Source organism: Lycium ferocissimum, unplaced genomic scaffold (assembly GCF_029784015.1).
Source record: "Lycium ferocissimum isolate CSIRO_LF1 unplaced genomic scaffold, AGI_CSIRO_Lferr_CH_V1 ctg12112, whole genome shotgun sequence".
In the NCBI taxonomy this organism is placed as follows: domain Eukaryota; kingdom Viridiplantae; phylum Streptophyta; class Magnoliopsida; order Solanales; family Solanaceae; genus Lycium; species Lycium ferocissimum.
Genome location: NW_026714192.1, coordinates 1 through 23,955, shown reverse-complemented (window position 1 = coordinate 23,955; position 23,955 = coordinate 1). Strand labels below are relative to the sequence as shown.

General features: G+C 39.7%; 1 long non-coding RNA gene across 3 annotated transcripts; it reads left to right on the top strand.

Moving 5' to 3' along the window:
- Positions 1-852: 852 nt before the first annotated feature.
- LOC132041882 (uncharacterized) lies at positions 853-5,603 on the top strand. Of its 3 annotated transcripts, XR_009411275.1 has the most exons (3): positions 853-1,032; positions 2,314-2,473; positions 2,886-5,603. It is a non-coding gene; the product is annotated as an uncharacterized LOC132041882 (long non-coding RNA). The 3 variants fall into 3 exon arrangements; XR_009411273.1 differs by having other exon boundaries at positions 2,314-5,603; XR_009411274.1 differs by having other exon boundaries at positions 2,311-5,603.
- Positions 5,604-23,955: the final 18,352 nt, after the last annotated feature.

Sequence of the window (23,955 nt, the reverse complement as noted above, 5' to 3'; positions counted from 1 at the left end):
GGGGTTTGGGGGTCTTTCCCCGGGACCGGGGGGTACATCCCTTGGAGCCCCCCATCCCTGCCGAGAGGATCCCCCATCACATACTTAGGGGCATAGCATTGTTTCACACTCTACATTATTGTTTGCATTGTACATGGTTCAGTGATATTTTTGGAGTATTTGTATAACGATATGAGGATGCCCCAACTCGGGATAGTTAGGTTTGACCCAAACTTTGGGATATTTGTATTTGACGGTTTTTTTGATTATCCCGTTTTTGATTTCCCCTTTATCTTATTTTATTTCTTTGATATATGTTAGCTAATTTTTTGGGCCGTGTACCCCCGATTTTGTGTTTGACTAACCACTTGCGTTATTTTGAAGGATTTCGGGGGTTTCGACCTCTTTTCGTGGTGATCAGTTCGAGGTTGTTGTTTCGAGTCTTTCAGGGTGAGCACGAGGACGTTCGTCGCTCTGGAGATTCTTCTTTATTTATTTTTGACTTGATATTCTAAGACATATTGAGACTATTGATGTGTTATTATTACTTCCAAACTTGTAGATTCTAGTTAGATGCTCTTGTATGGTCAGACCAGATACTGGGGTGGTTTTGATGGATTTTCGCATTATTTATCTATTTATATATCAGACTTATGTATTTCTATCTCTTCCGCTCATTTATTTATTTATTTATTTATTCATGCTTTGAAGATTGTTGAGATAAGGGTTCGCTTACTGAGGTGGGAAGGGTAGGTGCCCGGGCGACTTAGTGAAATTGGGTCGTGAAATGAACACAATTAATGACCCACTTCAATAAATGAGTAACACTTTGAGCTCTCGTCTTGTCAAAACCTGTTGCGATGTACCGGCTTGGAGAAATTGAGACTCAACATTTTTCTTAAAGTATCTTTTTCCTTTCCATTTTGTGTTAGTGTTTCTCTCTCTTTTCCCTTCTCTCTCCCTTCTCAACTTTCATCAGCTTCTTCATCTGGTGTTCATCTTCCGAGTGTGAGCTTTCTGTTTCAATGACATTTTCCTAAAATCTTTATTTAGGTAATGCACTTTCTTTGTTTTTTAATCGCCATCGGTTCTTTTGCATTTGCTTCGTCTTGGATTTTCAACATGCATTGTAGTAAATTTCCCTAATTTTGCTCATTCATAGTTGGATTTATATGCAAGTTTCTAACAAGTACTGCAAAATTAGTAGTAGTATTTTTATTTCATTTTTTTGGGGTAAATTTTCTAAATTTTTTGTTGCTGCTGTTGAAATTTATGTTAATTAAATGTCCCATTTTTTTCCTGCCATGAAAATTCACATCTGGATAAAGGATATGTGAAATGTTACAACTGCAACTATGGGTATTTCCAATTTATATTTCTAAATATTAAATTTTTTTGGTAATGCCGGATGGACAATGCAAGAATGAGCATTTTAATTCTTAAGTCTCCTTTTTTCCTTCTAAAGAAATTTGTCCTTATCTTATGGATCTTTATAGAAAATTAAATTTGTAAGAATAAAGGGTTGTTTGATCTCTATTGTTATTTTGTTGTGCCCAATTTGCTAAACTTGGTTGCTCCACAATGCATTATGAATAATTATGCACCAAAAGTGTTTTATAGTATGCCTAAATTAACTGAACAATCTTTTATTGCTCTTTTTATTCTACAACATATCCCCCTATCAGGAAGCAATCCGGAAGGTATATCACTTATTTTTACTGGACAGCATTGACAAATAATCTATAGAGCTTTACAATTAAACCAGATTGTAAAAATCATCTCAAAAAAAAATACTTGAAACAAAATGTCAGTGAACAAAGACACTGCATTGTCTAGACGTTAAACGACTCTAGACTTATGACTTACTGATAGGAATATGCGAACGTCGTAGTTGATATGCACAAATATTGTTGGAAAGAAAACAAATCATTTTTTGTAGCAGTTGCGAGCTAAAAAAGCTGAATAAGAAAAACGACAACTCATACATGATTCAAATAATGCACAATTTTTCTCAGAGGTCGACATCCAACCTGAGAAACAAAGTTCTCTTACAATTAATAATCCTTCATTAGCTTCTGAGAATGCTTAGGAAAGTGTAATGTTTTCTTCCTTTTCAAAGACATTCTTGTTACATATGTGTATAATGTCATATGTGTATATATAGGTATACTTTGATGCATTTATTGATTTACTACTCTTTAAGTTACATAAGAGTAATATAATCTCTATGTCTTATATATGTTGTACATATTTGTAGTGTTTAAACATCGTCTCTACTTTTCCACGAGCAATAACATTTCTGGAACTTCACTTTTCTTCTCTCCATTCTAGTAGACCTTATCCTCTTTACCGGAGTTGTACATTGTCGTTTGCAAAAGCGGAAAAAATGAGAATAAATTAATACACCTCCAAGGAATAAAGAGGCTTCACCAAATACGGGAAGCTCCCATGTTGTAGTGGACGAAGAGCGATGGCATTTCCCTTAACAGCTTAGGTAAAGATTCCTTATAAAGCTTATTATACTTCTGTGACGCACTCAAATTTGTTAGTTCAAAGAGAAACTGCTGCTTCATGCCTGAGTAATTTTTAAAAAGGAGTAAGTCATCTATCATTTTGAGTGTCCTCTTGAGTTTTCTATATCCAGGGATCTGAGAGTCAATACAATGAGTAGAACATGACCTTCACAGTCAAATTGTTAGTATCCCACTTGCTTAATAATTAAGAAGCAGCCATACATTTGTCCTAAACTTAATAAAAGATCACAATCTATAATAAATAAGCCACTTTTGCACAATTTTGGAAAGAACATTTTTAGCATGGACGTTGTGAGTACCTTCCCTCTTGGTTCTGTTTGCTTGAGTCATTCAATTTAACAATATCTGATGTGCTTTATGTAAATATCCCAGGTTGGAAATGCACTATATGATGGTCAACTTCTTGATGTTCATTTTACACGGTCCTTCGACAAGCATATAGTTTGAGCTCTGACATATCATGATATCAAAGCTATTGATCCTAACCACTTCAAAAATTTGAAATGACTGCTTGAAGTGCAGTAATTTCTGTTTTCTCTGGGATTATAGAAATTAACCTGGTAATCAAAAATAGAACATCACCAGAGCAAAACTGGAACATAAATTGAATTTCTTAAAAAAGAAAAACAAAAGCGAGACTAGAAACAGAAGCACTTGAAATAAAAAGATTAGTAACAGATATGAAGATTTAAGTGAGAGATAAAGAGTCGGAGAAAGGAACGAAGAGTTAAGAAGGAGAAGTGGAAAACACACATTCCAAAAATTTACACGCGTGTCACCCAAAAATAGGAGAAGTGAGGAGTTGTGTCTATAGTAAAAGAGTAAAAAAATCATTATGACCAAGTTTAATTGTACAAAACACAACCATTGAAATTTCAGCATTTGTGTTACTGTGGTTCTCGTTTCCATTTGTGTAATGCAGGTGGCTGACAACGGACTAATCCCGAGTGGATAAAATATCAGAGTCGCTGAGGAAAATAAGCAATAGTATGTTGACTTGGTTGCTGAGAATCGTTTGACGACTACTATCTGCCCTCTGATAAATGCATTTTTGGAAGGATTTAATTAATTGATCCCGCAGGATCTGATCTCTATTTTTCAGGACAAGGAAATTGAGTTGTTAACTATCGGTCTTCCAAACATCGATGATCATCGATCGTATGTTTCATTATTTTCTTTATGTGTTAATTCATGTAGTAATCCTGTATTAGATAGTTATTTCACAAAGATCAAGAAAGAATAAAAGAAAGCATGTTCGCTAGAAAACACAGTGGCTACTCTCATTGTACATTTGAAACTCGAACAATTGGATATCAAAATCTAGAGATGTAGTGGCAGATAATGAATGCAGTACACTGAGCCACATTAATGAAAACTGATGAAAATGGAAAAAATATTATATGACATGCCTCAACTTTTAAATTTTGCAACAAATTGTCCACTCTCAATGTAACGTATTATGTTTCTAGCACAGTCCAACGTCTCCTTTTCTTAGCTAGAAACAAAACCAAGCTATTATCTAATGAAGCCAAATCAATGTGCTCTATTGTGTTTCAATCTAATAAGAACCACCCGAACTTTCTATATATAGCTTCATAACAGGTTTGCCAATTTTGCTAAAGATACCACTAGAAGTCCATGTTGCTTCCTCTGTCCATATTACTTCTATTGCTTTCCTTTTATGTGCATCTAATTTACTGCAAATGAATTGGCATCAACCCCTATATTCTATTGCATATTTAATTAGTAGTCTTGAAATCAGCTCAGGTGATATGAGGAGATAATGGGTTATTCCATATCTTATTCATTTAATTTATCAGAATACCTTACATGTAAGCTGATTAATATTGCGACCTAAGGAACATCCAACATGTTGACATTTATCTAGAGAAATCAACACAATGGTTAATGGTTATAGCTGCCAATTTGAGTTTTTTGGTTTTCTCTCCTCCTTGATCTCACACAACTGGACACCATAATCACATGGATTGTCACTGTATACTATATTGTTGCTATTCCCACTCTGGGGCTTTTGATTGGTGTTGACAAGTTTCTTCTTCAGTGGTGAAAGAGGAATAAACTAGCTTATGATTTTAAGATTTTTTTTTTCCATTTCTTTTTTGGAAGCTCTATCACTTATATATGTAGATGAGAGTGCTATTGTAACTCTCTCTCTCTCCATTTTCTTTTGTATTTCGGGTCTGAGATGGATGTAAGGCAAAAAAGGAAATGAGGAGTTTAGGAAAATGGGCTATAAATTAGAAGTGGCCAAATCATTCATCTTCATTGGAACATGTGGATTATGTATTTATGTTGAGCATCATCTAGTGGAGAATGATTGCAGCACAAGTAAGAGATTGAATTGCTAATTATAAAAGTTGTCTTGGAGTCTTTTTGAGAATTAAGGGCTCATTTAGTACAAGGGATAAGGGATAAATACTTACGGGATTAAATTTGAGGTGAGTTTATCCCATGTTTGGTTGGGATAAAATCTCAGTATAACTAATCCTAGGATCAGTTATCCCAGGATTGTAGTGTTATTGTATTCCTATGGGAGGGTGGAATAACTAATCCCTGTATAAGTAATACTCGGATAACTTGTTTCCCAACCAAACGACCCCTAAGAGTTATCTGGTAGCTTTTTCATTGCTGGAAAGGTAGAATGGGATGCACCAGCTGATAATGCTTAGTTCATCAGTTGAAAATATTATGCACTTGCCAGACATAAATGATTCATAGTTACATGTGTTAACATCTGTTTTGAGTCCAAGTGTTTAATTTGGAGTCCTTTTGTGCTTCTACTTTTTCTTTCGAGGTTTCTCAAACATGTAGTTATATATTTTGGTGTTTAAAGTCTGCTTTAAGTCCTTTAGGTTGGTCTTCCACGAGAGAATTCAACTGTTTCATGGTCAAAAGTTCACATGTACTGCAGAGAGAGAATAAAAGCGGGGCATGCATCTACTTTTGAAGAGATGTTTAGTTTCTTCACTTTCAAGTTTGTTTGTAATTATAATTAAGGGTACATAAAATACCTTATTTGTATATGTTGCTATGATTCAATCAATGACAATTATAATGGACGTTCTCATATGTTTTTAACTGTTTACTTAAGTTATAATCTTAGATTGGATAAAATTAGATAACCAAAATACATAATCAATTATTTTGTCTATGAGTTCCAGCTTAAAGTGGCTATTGACTTGTCAATTAGCAAAAAAACATGGAAATGTGGTGTTGAATTAGTGGCGTAAGATTTCATCAACACAGTATTCATTTTCTAATAATTTTCTTCTTCAACAGTGGTTAAGTGATTGTCATGTTAAAATTGGAGACGTAAAATTGTAATTACAAGCCAGACTCAAAAGGAGATCTTGGAGCAATTTGCTTGGAAAGCCCTTATTCTAATGTTCTTGATCCATTGCTTGGAGTGTGTTTATTTTTCGCAGTAGTGTATTTATTTTTCGCAATGAATCAATGTACAGGTGCTACAACGATTGTTGTTTTGTACTGGAACTACTACTTTCTTGATAGGTTCTTGGAATATCATAATATTATATTTTATGGAGCTTACTCTTTATTGATGCATTTCATGTAATGGATTCTTTGAGATTTAATTAAAGGGTGAGCAAGTATAGTGTTGGATAGAAATGAACATATGTTTGACAGTTTTAAGTGTTAGATAAAAATGATTGTATTCAATCACTAAGTGATACTCACCAAATCATCTTTGTCACAACCGAACCCGTCGCGATGGCACCCACACTAACCCCCCCCCCCCCCCCCCCCCCCGCCTCTGGTGGGCGAACCATCCTTTTAACCGATTAATCATCCATTTATCCAAATACAACTTGAAGAAAAACAGAATCAATAATAATATGTCTAAGTCATGCCATATACAGTAAATAACTGCAGAATACTACAAATTACAACCCCAAATAATGAAAGTCATCGTTCAAGGACTCTAACCATAAGTACTGTCTAAGAAATACATAAGCATCTGAATACAACAATAATGTCTGGAAATAGGATAGACATCAAATAGGAGAGATCTCCAGGAGGCATGGCATGGTTAGAAGCTCACCCTCGAATCTGGTCAGGAAGTAGTCTCAGGCTATATGCGAGGTCTAGAAGACGACTCTGAAGCACAATTTGAACTCAAAAAGGATGCAGCAAGATAGTATCAGTACAAACACTATGTACCGATAGATAACATAGGCTGACTAAGATTAGTATCATGCATACATTCATACAACTAGCAAGATAGAATGATAGGCACAACAACAACAACAACCATTCAACAACGAATCACAAGAAAGGATGATGTCCAATGCAATGCAACCAATGATAAGTATCTCAACTGTATACAGATGCTAAAGGCCTTGTTCGTGCAATAGTAATGACCTGCGGGAGACCCATGGTGTTCATATACCACTTGCTCTGAAACTGACCTCGGATCATGAGCCCATAACTAGGCCACATCCTCACCCCCTGTCAAATGTGCCTTATATATATATATCCGTACACAAGATGAGTCTCAAGATATGGTTCAAGTTTAGAATACAATATAAAGCACCACACCAATATAAGCAGGATCAATCAATAATATCAATGTCAATGAAGTACAAGTCATAATGCCATAAGTCACAACAAGACTCAGATAAATCAACTCAACAATAGCATGAATCATACGAGCTATCTCAATCATCGCAAAGAGTATATATCACCCCTTTCCTTCCAAAACACAACAAGTACACCTCATGGTTCAATACATAAAGTAATGGCGACAAGCCCACACAATCAGACTTCATACCAACCTAGGTAATACCCAACCAAATGTTGTCTGAAGACCTAATCATGCTTTCTCCCATCAATTCTACTATATATACAATGTACTAATCAAAGTCTAACTCAAGTAAACCATAACCTACCTCGATTGCAGAACTGGAATGAGCTACTCCACCTGAGCTTTCCCTTAGCGTAATGTCTTAGAACGCTCAAAGTCTAGCAATAGCAATGCTAAGTAAGTAATAGACCATCTAATTGGAAAAAGAATGAATTTGGAGAAGAATACCCAAAATACCCCTAACGAATCATATGGGTAAAATCGGAAACTAAGCGTGAAATTACCCTACCCTTAGTCCCAATAATCATAATACTCAACTTCATAGGTTTCTAATCACTTTAGACCCTTCAATTCTATAAATTAGTCAAAACCCCCAAAATTGGGTGACACCCTAAGTCTCATAATTAGCTTCTGGAACTATAGAACAATTCCACCCTAGAATGTGTTAATCTACACTTCTAGATAATATAGATAGTAAGTTAATCAACAATAAATAATTTCTACTAAGTGTTTCATGATTATGAGCCTAAGTCTCAACACCCAACACTCTAGGACCTTAAACCACCATGGAAACTCAAGGAAGGAAGGTATATAAGCAAGATAATAATTTAGAACTTAACCTCAAAGATGATTCGACCAAGACTCTTCAATAATCACCTTCCTAAGCTCTTAGAATTAGGCTTTAGAAGTGTTGGACTAATGGTTCAAACTTAGGAATATAAAATGAGTTTCTGATCCCGTCGATCTGCTACAATGGTCACCAGGATCGCTATGGCGATCCCGCCGTAGCGGTTAGGCCTTCCGCTATAGCGGAAATCATTAAAATCCATCCCTCACTGTGGCGGCCAGGACCACGCCATAGCTGTCCCCCTATGACGGTCAGATCATCCGTCATGGTAAAATCAAAGAGAGTCTATGCCACGAAAATGGCAGTCAAAACCCCGCCATGGCGGTCCCGCTATAGCGGCACCAAGCCCACCGTGGCAGTAACACTAGAAATCTGGTTTTTCATAAGTGTTTCCCGAAATCCCGACATTAATCCAAGGCCTCCCGTACACAAACCAGATATGTACACACATATAAAAATACGCTACGAAATCACCCATTTCGGAATTCCCAACGGAGGTCTAATTTACAAAGTCAACCGCCAAATGGGTTAAACCAAATTTCTAACCAAGTACCCAAAACGCAACCAAATGCCTCGAGAACCGAACCAACCACCCCACCAAGTCATAATCAACCCTCCGGACCTCATGAAATTTTGAAAAAAAGTCCATTTACCCAAAAATCATCTATCGGTCAAATGCTCTCACTTGAGGATTCTAAATCCTTCAGTTGTCGAATCACTTTATAGTCTCAGGAATTGGTCAATCGGGGTAAATGGTCAAAAGGCACATAACGATGTCGTTACATCATATACTAATAAAACAACCGGCTGTCCTCAAACGAACAAGGAAGGAAACAAGAGGGAGGGTACTTGACTGGGTGAAAAGCTCTACTATGCATATCAGATTCGGTCTCCCAAGTAGCCTCTTCGAATGGGCGATGCTTCCACTGGACCTTCACTGAAGCAATTTTCTTTGACCTCAACTTTTGAACCTCTCTATCTAAAATGGCAATAGGCTCCTCCGCATAAGACAAGTTCTCATCAAGCAAGACCGAATCCCAATGAAAGATGTAAGAACCATTCGAATAATATTTCTTCAGCGTAGACACATGAAACACCGAGTGAACACTCGACAATCCTGGAGGTAAAGCCAACTTATAGGCTACCTCCCCCACATGGCTAAAAATCTCAAATGGTCCAATGAACCTAGGACTGAGCTTGCCCTTCTTCCCAAACCTCATCACACCTTTCATGGGTGAGACCTTCAACAAAACCTGCTCCCCAACCATGAACTCAAGATCTCGAACCTTTTGGTCTGCATAATCCTTCTGTCTACTCTGAGCTGCTAAAAGCTTGCCTTGAACCACCTTAACCTTATCCAACAACTTTATCAAAAGATTGGTACCCCACGGCTTCACCTCAAAGGCTTCAAACCATCCAATAGAAGATCGGCATCTCCTCCCATAAAGAGCCTCAAAAGGAGCCATATCTATGCGCGAGTGGTAACTGTTGTTGTGTGCAAACTCTGCCAAAGGTAAGAACTGGTCCCAATGATAATCGATCACACAAGGTCAGAGCATATCCTCAATAACCTGAATCGTCCGCTCAGACTGATCACCTATCTAAGGGCAAAAAGTTATACTGAGATCCAATCGAGTACCCAACTCAGCCTATAAAGTCCTCCGGAATTGGAATGTAAACTGAGGGCCTCTATCAGAGATGATGGAAATAGGAACCCCATGCAAACGAACAACCTCATGGATATAGATATTGGCCAACATTTCTGCAATGTAGGTAACCTGAACGGGTATGAAATGAGCAGACTTAGTCAACCAATCAATAATAACCCAAACAGAATCAAACTTGCATAGGGTCTTTGGAAGACCCACGATGAAATCCATGGAATTTCTCTCCCACTTCCATTATGGAATGGGCATCTTCTGAAGTACACCAATAGGTCACTGGTGCTCATACTTGACTTGCTAACAATTCCCACACTTAGCAAAAAAATTTGCAATATCTCTCTTCATCCGACACCACCAAAAGAATGTTGTCTCAAATCACGATACTTCTTGGTAGCACCAGGATGAATAGAATATCTAGAACTGTGATGTCACACCCTAATTTTCGTTAGGGCGTGATGGGCACCCGACCCTTATTTATGGCCGAGCGGACCCGCTGACTCTCAAAATACTCGTAATCATACTGGGCCCTTAAACCATAGCATAAATACATAATGAAAGTTTTTCAGAAATCAAACATGCTTTTCATCTTTTTCAAAACAAATAAAGTCTGTAATCGTATGAAATCCGTAATATAATGCATAACAATACATCGGCTTATGGAGCCGCTTTTTACAAAACCGACATATCATACATGACACCGTTCGCAAAGTCTCTAACATAACCCGTATACCATAGCAAAAGTATCCGACTCCAAGAACACTCCGAAGAAAAAATGGAGCTCGCCAATCCAAAATTGGAACATCTTCAACTCATCCGGGCGCACACGCGTGGTACGAAACGCACTTCGAAGAGCGGGGTCGCATGACGGAATATGTACTGAATATGTAAAGGATGGAATACAGTAAGCGGGATCATACTGAAGTAAAGAATATGGAACATCATAAGACTTGCCTTTGAAAACATATATCATGCATGTCAATGTCATATAATCATAGTATAAACATATAGCGTGTCCCGGCCCCTCTGCGGGGGACTCGGTAAGGAAAATCATGTCATCATATATATATACATAACGTGTCCCGCCCTCTAGCGAGGGACCCTGGTGGAATAGAATCATCATATGCCATCCGGCCGCCATCCCCATATCATCACATCATATATATATATATATATATATATATATATATATATATAAGCGTGTCCCGCCCTAGTAGTGAGGGACTCGGTGAATAATGCGCGAGTGTGCACGAATACGTGTCCCGGATCGGGACTCGAAAGACACACATCGAGCTTGGCACGAGCAGAGTAGTGAGAAACCATATGCACATAAATCATTTTCGTAGACTCAATGAAATAAACGAATCGTCATTTGAAAATCGGGACAAAAAGTTACCTCAAATATCTTTCTGACACTACTCGGAAACATATCAAACATCATAAACATATTAAGGAACCGTAGGGTTCATAGTCATACGTCAAACCGATCCGAGCCCGCCTATGAAAGTTACGGGCCTTATACATTATATGATCATTTATGAGCATATCAAAGCCATCCGGTTCGGTCTATGAAAGTTACGGACATTTTTAGACATAGAATCTTTTAAGAACAAAAATCTTTATGCAACCTTTAAAATCCAATTACACAAATGACATAAAAACCATAGCTCTAGTACACTAAGAATGCTATCATCAAGAGATAAATAAAAATCGTAATAATGCTCGGATCATAAGAGTGGAGTTACCCCGAGGCTCGTATCATCGCCTACTTACCACTAAGACATGCCAAAAGAAAGAAGGGTTAAGCTTCACATACCTCGTCCGCTTCCTAAGTTAATCCAAACTTAAGTCTCGTCTTCTCAAAATCTACAACAACATCATTGGGTACTAACATTAGTCATAAGCATCGAAGAATTCAATTCTAAGCCATCATTTTATCTACAAAAATTTGGGCAGCATTTCCTCTATAAGTTCAACAACCCCGAGAATTCAACTCGGCCAATATTATCAACAACAATACCAACAACCATTCCAACAACATCAATAATGAATTCAAAACGCATTCTAACATTAGTAACTCTTTCCTATATAATTCGACGATATTTCATTTTCATTCAAATCAACCGCATACGATCAAACCAACATCAATATTCACACGTTCAGGTACTAATCCAAACCATTTAAACAAGATTCAAGAACACTTCGGACAATCCACAAAATATTCAAATCATCCAACCAATGCACCATGGAACCCGAAACCTACCCAACTCAACATGAACAACGTTAACATATTTCTTTCTTCCAAAACTCATAAACTACATCACAACCCACACATTGACAACATTATTTCCATAAATTCAAGAAACTACATTAAAATTCCATTGGCTCCCATAGCAAGCCACAAACGACTATAATTTCGATTTGCACCATTAAATTTCCATTATCATCATAGTATCCACAACACAACAACCAAGAACACTAAATAAAACTAATTCTTCACTACTACATAACATCACACATGCACGGCCAAGTATCCACATCCATATTTTCATGAACTTCATTCATTTCTACGTTTCACAACATGTACAAATCATCCATAAAACGCATGTTAAGATTAAACCTCACCTTTTCCCTTCAACTTCTCTATTCGGCTAGACTTGTTCATGGCAACAACGAACGTTTTTCTTGCCCCAACAACTACTCCACGTTAACGAGGACCTTCCATTTAGTAGAAAAGCTAGGAGAAAAGAATTTTTCATGATCAATATCTCCTTGTTCTTTCTCGGTTTAGACATGGCCGAATGGCCCTTCATTTTTTTTCTCCATATTTCTTGAACTTTCTAGGTGTGGAAATGATGAAGATGATTTAATTATCATCTTATGCTACCTTATATAATTAGCACATGTGGCCCATGGCCCACATGTTCCACACGGCCATATGTTTTTTTTTTTCATGAAATTTCAAGTTTCCAAAACTTCACTTTTGGCCCCATATTTTCCTTAATGTTCCATACCAATAAAATCATAAGCAACTTATGCCTTAAAACAAAGTCGGAAAAATAGCCTTGTCTTTAACTTGTCGCAACTAACTTAAAATATTCCAACGTACAAAATACGGGATATAACATGTGGGACTCCTCCAAGATCGTCCTAATCAAATCATCAACACGAGGAATGCAAACACATCCCTTGCTCCTTAAGACTCCCTCACTATCAATCATGGCCTCTTTGGCCTCACCACATAAGACCTTATCACGAATCTTGCACAACTTAGCATCTTCAGACTGCTTTTCCTTAATCTAATCTAGAAGCAATGATATTACCTCAACACAAGCCAAAACTCTACTGGATCTTAAATATCAAGCAGCACAAGATTGTTAGCCAGAGTCTGACCCTTTATGGCTAAAGGACGCTCCGAAGCAATCAACCGAACCAAACTGCCCATACTCACTGACTTCCTACTCAAGGCATCCGCTATCACATTTTTCTTGCTCGGATAATATAGGATTATGATGGCACAATCCTTAAGTAACTCCATCCATCTCCGCTGCCTAGAATTGAGATCCCTCTGAGTAAATACATGTTGAAGGCTGTGATAGTCAATGAAATAGAAATAGGGCGAGTCCCCAACTCCAAGTCAATACAGAAATCAATATCATGGTCGGTGGCATACCCGAAAATCTTCTTTGGGGAGGGACTAGGAGTACCCTTCCACTCAAGTCTATACATACCCGGCATAGCCGAAGTGACTGTCTTGACGTGACAGTCCAAAATCTCGTGGTAAGGAGACAGCTAACTCATACCCAGAATAACATCAAAATCTACCATATCAAGAATCACCAAGTCTATCCACGTACCATAACCCACAAAAGTGACCGTACAAGACCGGTAAACTCTATCTACCACTAGCGAGTCTGCAATCGAAGTAGATACATGAATAGGAGCATCAATCAATCACAAACTATATCATGACCCCAAGAGAAGTATGTGGGCACATAAGGGAATGTAGAACCCGGGTCGAACAACACAAAGAGCTGACCGATGACAGACTGAGATGTTATCTGTAATGACTGCATCAGAACCCTCAGCCTCTAATCTGCAAGAAAAGGCATAGCAATGAACCCGACCGCCACTAGCCTGTGAACCTCCACGATCACCCTGGCCTGACTAAGCCCTGTCCATAATGGGATGATTTTCATCTCTGCCTAAATGAGATCCTCCTCTACTAGGCTGGGTGCCACCTCTACCAGATGTGTGGCCACCACGCCGAGTCTGAACACAGTCCCTACCATAAGATTTTCCTCTTCTAGCTGATGAAAATGGAGCTCTTGGAGTCTATTACTGAGCACTCTGGCCACTCTGTCAAAGTCAGGGACAGTTCCTCTTAAAATACCCTGCTCACCACACTTGAAACATCCACGGTCTAGCGTAGGTTGCGGAGCAGAAGTAGAAGAAGTAGAATAACCACCATGGTCAGAAAGTATGGAATATGAGCCCCCTGGCTGACTCGAAGAGTAATGCCCGGCCCCTGATGGCTTTCCAATAGAAACCTGCATAGCCTACTGGATAGGACGACCCAAATAAACCTAGGAACTCTGTCCATGCTGACCCTGGCCTCGGGAGAACGTACCACTGAAACTACCACTCTTGAGGGCCTTCTTATCTGCATACTTACCATAGTTGTCCTATCTCACACCCTCAACATTGGTGACATGATCCACCATATCTTGGAAAGAAGCTCCTGTAGCTATAAGCTGAAGAGCTGACAACTATAAAGCAAAGTTAACCCTTTCACAAACCTACGAACTCTCTCAGCCTCATGTCACGACCCAACCCCGTAGGCCGTGACTAGTGCCCGATCTGGGCACCCAAACGCACCTTCAGATAATATCAAACACATCCAGATATATAACAGAGCCGACTAGGCTGTGTTTCAAATTTATATAATTTCCAAAAAAAATTCGGCAGAGTTTCCTTTGTTTTACGGACTATCCAAAATAACCCTGCACGCAGAAAATACCAACAAAGGCCACACAAATAACAAAACAACATATATACATACGCGGGTCGACAAGGGCCGCCACGGCGACGGGATCGCCCAAACACAACATATACGAACACAATCGCATGTAAGTAGGCACAACCCACAAACATGTCCACACTTAAACAGTACGTACGTAATCATATGACGGGACAGGCCCGCCGTACCCCCGAACAAACAAATATATACACCACGGACGAGTATGTACCAAAAGGTGGGTCCGAATAAGGAGCACTCCAAGACCGCCGATGGAAATCCTAGGGCCGGCGGATCACCAAAATCCGTACCGCGGGCATGAAACGCAAATTCCCCGACGAAAGGGGGTCAGTACGGAATATGTACTGAGTATGCAAAGCAGGAAGTACAGAAACGAAATCATAACCCAAACACCAAAGTATACATATCCGAAGTACGAATCATACATAAATAGTGCAGAAGACAAATATAATCATCAGAAAGCCCACAATGCTTAGCTTTATTTTGAAAAACGTTTCTGTCTCACATATGCAGAAAATAGAACATTTTATATAAACTGACATTAACCGAATCATCAAAATCCAGACTGTCAAAATCACATATCACATACCGCAACAAAAGCCCACGTCGATATCACATAAACTCATACCGCGGCCAAATACCCAAAGCAATGTCGCATATATACATACCGCGGCAAATACCCAAATGCCGCAATGTCGCATATATATACATACCGCGGCCAAATACCCAAATGCAATATCATATAAACATACACCGCGCTAAATACCCACGGTCAACATCACACATACAGTTCGGACTCGGCGAAAAAGGTAATAAAAAAATGCACACAATCGTAAATAGCCATATGCATACAAATTTTTATTATAACTTAACAGAATAACCGAAGCGCACTATTATTTCGAAACCAAGACAATAGTCAAATCGCCTTCTTTCTCCCGAATATCACTTGAAAACATCTCCAACCGAACTTCAGAAATCGTAATTACGTATCGGAATCATAAGTATACAAATTGTCCTTTCGTACTCAACAAATAAATATATAATCATATGGGGATCGGAAAATAGTCATGTTAAGTTCTTTCGTAAACTTCCCTGTGGTCACCCATCCCGTAATTTCCTCATTCCAAAGACGCTTAACTTCTAACTTCGACGAGATACGATGTTCTAACGCTAGTGTAACCGCGTTCAAATCATCACAGACCTTCGTCACATAATTTGGAGTAAGATAAAGTCTTGACAAAGTTCCCGACGCCTTCGTAACACAATTACCGTTTTACCCTTCTCTCGATTTTTCCTATTCACTGTCGCCTATGGATATTACTACTTTCCATCCTAGACTCCCACAACGTTTCACAACATTCCGAGACCATATATGACAGTTACAACTATTCGTAGTTTTCAGAACCAGTTAGAAACAAAGCTCTTTTAAAAACGAACTTTTTAGGCAACTTTTGAAACTTTATCATGCAAAAGGCATAAGGACCATGATTCGACTACGTCAAAATACAAATGTTAAGAACAATTAAGAATCGTTTACGCGCTTACCAAAGCTATCCGTTCGGTTCAGTAAAGTTACGACATCCGTAAACATAAAATCCCTTCGAACAAACCGGGTACGGCCTTTTAAATCCAATTATATCGAAGACATACGCTCATAGATTTACCACCCTCGAGATGCCAACATCAAGAAGCAATTTGAATCATAAACATATTCGGATTTTTGGAATGGAATTACCCCGTGGCTCGTAGCGCATCATAACTTAACCATATCTAAGACATGCCAAAAGAAGGAAAAGTCAACTTTACATACCTCACATGCTTCCAAAGCTACTCCAAACTCAAGCTAAATCCAATCTACGCCGGGCTGCCCAAGGCCTACAATTAAGCCATAATATGCCAAACATTAGATATAGCCATTTTGGGCATTTAATTCCAAATTTGCCCTTAATTCTACAAAATTGGGGCAAAGCATTTCCGTAAATAGGACACCCCGAGAATTTAACTCGGCCAAATCAATCAACAACAACAACAATAACCAACCTAGCAACATCAACAACCCATCCGAAAGACAATACAACAATAATAACTCTCTTTTCCATCATTCGACAACATTCATGAATTCGATTCGACGACTTACATTCAAGCCAACATCGACGCTTATACATTCACATACTAACCCGAACCCATACCAACAATATTTAAAGACATCCTAAGCAATTCATACAACATTTCCAATAATCCAAATTTTTCTCCAATCTACCCGAATTCAAATTTCAAACCCGAGAACCTCCCTTAAATCATTCCTCATTTTCAAATCATGCTTTGCACCCACAATTCACATTCTAACAATGCTATTTTCATCAATATACAATTTACATTAAATGCACAATAGTCCTCAATTCAGCCCGCAACCATTACAACATCAATTTGAGTTAATAAACATTCATTTCCAACATAGAATTCATAACGACGACGACTAAAACATTAAGCGATATCAATTCATTCATTGCTATCTAATATGACCCATTTCGACCAACACTACACATATACATATATGGATGATTCTCAATCGTTCTTCACCTTACAATGATCATAACAATGCTAACTATGCTTTAATTCATAGCTTCAATATCACACAACACACACACACCACACGGCTAAAACACCATACACCCAACTCACTTCCAACATGCCTTATTTCATGATATCCATCCATTTTAACATACTACAACATACAAACAACCTTTATAGCACATAAAACATAATGAATTCTTACCTTTCTTCTTCAACTTTCCAATAGCCTAGGGTTTCCAAGGATGAAAAAATAATGGATTGATCGCTCCAACGACACCTCCACGCTACTTAGGGACCTCAATATAGTGGGTTTGCATCATCAAAATAATTTTAGAAGGACAAGAATGAAAGTTGATTTTCCTTGTTCCTAGCCGAGAACAAGCTTGTTGTTTTCTTCAACTTCCTTGTTTTTTTTTCTAAGTGTTATGAATGAAATGAAATGAAGTGGTCATCTTTTAACAATGCAAGACTTAGTCAAGGGTCCCTTGGCCCACATTAATGTGTTGTTCCACTTAAAAGTTGACACAAAAATGTGTGGGCCAAGTCCACACTACACGGCCACCATAGAAAAATGGATGACTTTTCCACTTCCAATTTTATCACTTTTGGTCCTAAATTCTCCTAATTATTCCATACCAACAAATTCATGAGCAACTTATGTCTCAAAATAAAATCGAAGGTCAAAAATCCCCGACTTTGTATCCCGGAATAGTTTTGTCCTCAACTTATCATAATTAATCCGGATTGTTCCAATGTACAAAAATACGGGTTCTAACATCCTCCCCCCCTTTAGAACATTCGTCCTCGAATGTTAGATTAACCTTACGGGTCATACAAACAATTTTGGGGGAGTTTCTTTAACAATTATCGCAAACAGTTCATACGTCAATCAGTATAACCAATCAAAGAGTTTAAAGTACCTGTACCCGCGTCTGGTGGCGCCTCCTGATCCTGTCCGCGGGTCAACGCATATAGGCGGTTCAATGGACCGCTAGAGCTGGAGGCTCCGCCACGGCCTCTGCCACGGCCTGCTGGAGTCGGTGTGCCCCGCCCCATCGGGCGCATAGCTACGGAAGAGGAAGACGAACCGGCAACTGACCCTAGGGGCCGAGCCGCTCCCCCGCACCGCCCCGAGGGACAATCTCTCATAAAATGGCCCCGCCGGCCACAAAGCAAGCACCCGTGGCACGATAACACCCCCCCGAGGGCGTCCCCCACAGCCGAGGACATCGGGGTAGGGGTGGCCTCCACTGGCTGGAACCTCTGTCCATTTGTAAGCCCGAAGCCTTAGAACTCTGACCTGCCCCTGAATAACCCACACTATCTGGGCTCCATGCGGCGAACCGGGGGGGTGTACTCGCACCGGGCCGGGGAGAATATCCGTTTCCGCGCGTCGAGATCGAACCGCCCGATACTCCCTGCACGTCCCGCGGATCCGCCCTCGGGGATCGACCCCTATCATAATCCCCCGGTCAGCCGACGCCCTATGTCCGCTCCTCCATGCTCCGGGCGGATGCAGGTCGTACGCGGGCAATATCCATATCATATTCGGGCCACCATCACCGGTGTACGTACGTCAACCAAGTAATCATCCAGCCCCTATCACATACCGTGCATCCGGTCGCTCATACTAGCGACATAAGCGGGCGCATATCTCGGCCGCCGAATCAAACTCTAAACCGTATTCCCGACCGTTCGCCCCGCCGCTTCAACAGCAAAAATCCGTCTACCCCGGTTCGCTCAACTCCGAGGCAGAAAATGGGCCAAAAGCCCTCCGTAAACTCGCCCCATACAGCCGGGAGGGGCACCCCTCACCTTCGGACAACATCCACGACTCATACCACCGCTACTTCGTGCAACCGGTATGACGCCAACTCAACCGACTGCCTCGGAAGCACTAATCAATCGCAAGCGTACGCCGCATCCGTCGGACAAACTCACGAGGGTCCTCTCGCGGGCTTTGACCCGAAGAACTCCGGTGGGCCACAAAGTAGAAAATCACGGCCCTCTCGACCGCCGCGCATAGCTACGCGATCATCCCCTCGTTCCATACCTCGTGGGATCCGTCTCGCTACCAACCGAGTCAACAACCGAACCGCATCTCGCAAGTTAGGTCCCATCATCCACCCCCGGGCCGGGGGAAGTTAGGATGTGCACCGTGCGCGCGGAGCCGGCGGTGGAGCCGCCCGGCGCCGCGGCTATGGCCGCTCCAAATCCCTCTAATACGCGGTTGTAGCAAAACTAGCCGCCGAGGCAAAACATCCGCTCTATCCGAGCACGAGCCCTAGTAGTCGCCCGGCCGCCGGTCTCACCGCCGTCGTAGACTTGCCCTTCGGGTAAAGGTGGCCTTCCTCGGAGGCATCGCCGAAAACATAAAATTTCGTCGAAAAGAGTCATCCCGATAACACAGCTCTATCGCACGATCTAAGATCGAAGAAAGACAACATCCTAAATGTCCCGTAGCTTCCTCCCGTATAGACGTGGTGCACAACACATCGATAAACAAGACTCTACTAGACACGATCCGTGGACACTCCGAGGACAAACCGCTTCGATACCACTTCGTCACGACCCAACCCCGTAGGCCGTGACTAGTGCCCGATCCGGGCACCCAAACGCACACTTCGTATAATATCAAACACATCCAAATATATATACATACGTGCAAAGCATAGCCGACTAGGTCGTGTTTCAAATTTATATAATTTCCAAAAATAACCCACATCTATGTAGTTTCCTTTGTTTTACCGACTATCCAAAATAACCCCGCACGCAAAATACCAACAAAGGCCACACAAATATACAAAACAACATATATACATATATATAATCGCGGGCCGACAATCCAAAATAATCCGCACGCCGCCACGACGGGACGGGATCGCCCAAACACAACATATACGAACACAACCGTATGTATAGGCACAACCCACAAACATGTCCACGTACTTAAACGTACGTAATCATATGACGGACAGTGGCCCCGCCGTACCCCGAACAAACAAATATATACACCACGGACGAGTATGTACCAAAAGGTGGGCTCGGAATAAGGAGCACTCCAAGACCGCCGATGGAAATCCTAGGGCCGGCGGATCACCAAAATCAGACTGGGCATGAAACGCAGCCCCCCCCGACGAAAGCGGGGTCAAGACGAATATGTACTGAGTATGCAAAGCAGGAAGTACAGAAACGAAATCATAACCCAAACACCAAAGTATACATATCCGAAGTACGAATCATACATAAATAGTGCAGAAGACAAATATAATCATCAGAAAGCCCACAATGCTTAGCTTTATTTTGAAAAACGTTTCTGTCTCACATATGCAGAAAATAGAACATTTTATATCAACTGACATTAACCGAATCATCAAAATCCAGATCAATCAAAATCACATATCACATACCGCGTCGTGTGCCCAAATGGAGATATCACATAAACTCATACCGCGCTAAATACCCAATGCAATGTCGCATATATACATACCGCAAGTTAAATACCTACAAGCAATGTCGCATATATATACATACCGCGTCCAAATACCCAAATGGCAATATCATATAAACATATATATACCAAATACCCAAAACATCACACATACCGGCCCGGACTCCGCGAAAAAGGTAATAACAAAATGCACACAACAAATCGTAAATAGCCATATGCATACAAATTTTTATTATAACTTAAAATAACCGAAGCGCACTATTATTTCGAAACCAAGACAATAGTCAACTTTTTTCCGAATATCACTTGAAAACATCTCCAACCGAACTTCGTAAATCGTAATTACGTATCGGAATCATAAGTATACAAATTGTCCTTTCGTACTCAACAAATAAATATATAATCATATGGGATCGGAAAATAGTCATGTTAAGTTCTTTCGTAAACTTCCCAAGGGGGTCACCCATCCCGAATTTCCATTCCAAAGACGCTTAACTTCGGAACTTCGACGAGATACGATGTTCTAACGCTAGTGTAACCGCGTTCACTCATCACAGACCTTCGTCACATAATTTGAGTAAGATAAAGTCTTGACAGTTCCTGACGCCTTCGTAACACAATTACCGTTTTACCCTTCTCTCGATTTTTCCTATTCACTGCCGCCTATGGATATTACTACTTTCCATCCTAGACTCCCACAACGTTTCACAACATTCCGAGACCATATATGACAACATAACTATTCGTAGTTTTCAGAACCAGTTAGAAACAAAGCTCTTTTAAAAACGAACTTTTTAGGCAACTTTTGAAACTTTATCATGCAAAAGGCATAAGGACCATGATTCGACTACGTCAAAATACAAATGTTAAGAACAATTAAGAATCGTTTACGCGCTTTACCAAAGCTATCCGGTTCGGTCCGTAAAAGTTACGACATCCGTAAACATAAAACCCTTCGGAACAAACCGGGTATATGGACTTTTAAATCCAATTATATCGAAGACATACAGTTCATAGATTTACCACCCTCGAGATGCCAACATCAAGAAGCAATTTGAATCATAAACATATTCGGATTTTTGGAATGGAATTACCCTGTGGCTCGTAGCGCATCATAACTTAACCATATCTAAGACATGCCAAAAGAAAGAAAAGTCAACTTTACATACCTCACACGCTTCCAAAGCTACTCCAAACTCAAGCTAAATCCAATCTACGCCGGGCCGCCCAAGGTCTACAATTAAGCCATAATATGCCAAACATTAGATATAGCCATTTTGGGCATTTAATTCCAAATTTGCCCTTAATTCTACATAAATTAAAGATTTCCCCGTAAATAGGACACCCCGAGAATTTAACTCGGCCAAATCAATCAACAACAACAACAATAACCAACCTAGCAACATCAACAACCCATCCGAAAGACAATACAACAATAATAACTCTCTTTTCCATCATTCGACAACATTCATGAATTCGATTCGACGACTTACCTTCAAGCCAACATCGACGCTTATACATTCACATACTAACCCGAACCCATACCAACAATATTTAAAGACATCCTAAGCAATTCATACAACATTTCCAATAATCCAAATTTTTCTCCAATCTACCCGAATTCAGCCCCAAACCCGAGAACCTCCCTTAAATCATTCCTCATTTTCAAATCATGCTTTGCACCCACAATTCACATTCTAACAATGCTATTTTCATCAATATACAATTTACATTAAATGCACAATAGTCCTCAATTCAGCCCGCAACCATTACAACATCAATTTGAGTTAATAAACATTCATTTCCAACATAGAATTCATAACGACGACGACTAAAACATTAAGCGATATCAATTCATTCATTGCTATCTAATATGACCCATTTCGACCAACACTACACATATACATATATGGATGATTCTCAATCGTTCTTCACCTTACAATGATCATAACAATGCTAACTAGGCTTTAATTCATAGCTTCAATATCACACAACACACACACACACCACACGGCTAAAACACCACACACACAACTCACTTCCAACATGCCTTATTTCATGATATCCATCCATTTTAACATACTACAACATACAAACAACCTTTATAGCACATAAAACATAATGAATTCTTACCTTTCTTCTTCAACTTTCCAATAGCCTAGGGTTTCCAAGGATGAAAAATAATGGATTGATCGCTCCAACGACACCTCCACGCTACTTAGGGACCTCAATATAGTGGGTTTGCATCATCAAAATAATTTTAGAAGGACAAGAATGAGGGTTGATTTTCCTTGTTCCTAGCCGAGAACAAGCTTGTTGTTTTCTTCAACTTCCTTGTTTTTTTTTCTAAGTGTTATGAATGAAATGAAATGAAGTGGTCATCTTTTAACAATGCAAGACTTAGTCAAGGGTCCCTTGGCCCACATTAATGTGTTGTTCCACTTAAAAGTTGACACAAAAATGGCTGGGCCAAGTCCACACTACACGGCCACCATAGAAAAATGGATGACTTTTCCACTTCCAATTTTATCACTTTTGGTCCCAAATTCTCCTAATTATTCCATACCAACAAATTCATGAGCAACTTATGTCTCAAAATAAAATCGAAGGTCAAAAATCCCCGACTTTGTATCCCGGAATAGTTTTGTCCTCAACTTATCATAATTAATCCGGATTGTTCCAATGTACAAAAATACGGGTTCTAACACCTCATTAGGCAATAACTATAAAGCATAACAGGACAAAGAGTGAAAACGGGCCTCATAAGCAAAGAACTGAAGTGTAACACTCTGTAAATCGGGGTTAAGTCTGAAAGCATCTTGAAGAATCTGGACTCCACTGTTTTGGTTAATGAAAAATACAGCCAAAGAATATGGCCCGTATTTTGAAATACGATCCGTATTTCTTGGGCGTATTTCACCCGCCTCTCTACGTAGTCCACTGTTTTTGTTGATGTAAAATACGGCCAAACAATACGGCCTGAATTTTGAAATACAATCTGTATTTCTGGGCGTATTTCACCGGCCTCCAGCAGTGTGTATATAAAGCGGGGTTGAGTTAATTTTATCGCTTATTCACATTCTCATAAACCCTAAGGACGAAATTCTTCCCTCTAAGTCTATTAACATTAAGGTAAGGACATTTTTAACATTATTAATCAATCCTAGCATCAAACCCTTGATTCTTAACATGAATCTTGAATGAAAAGCCTAGGGTCGCAAGGTAATCTTTCTTAAAGTCACTCAAG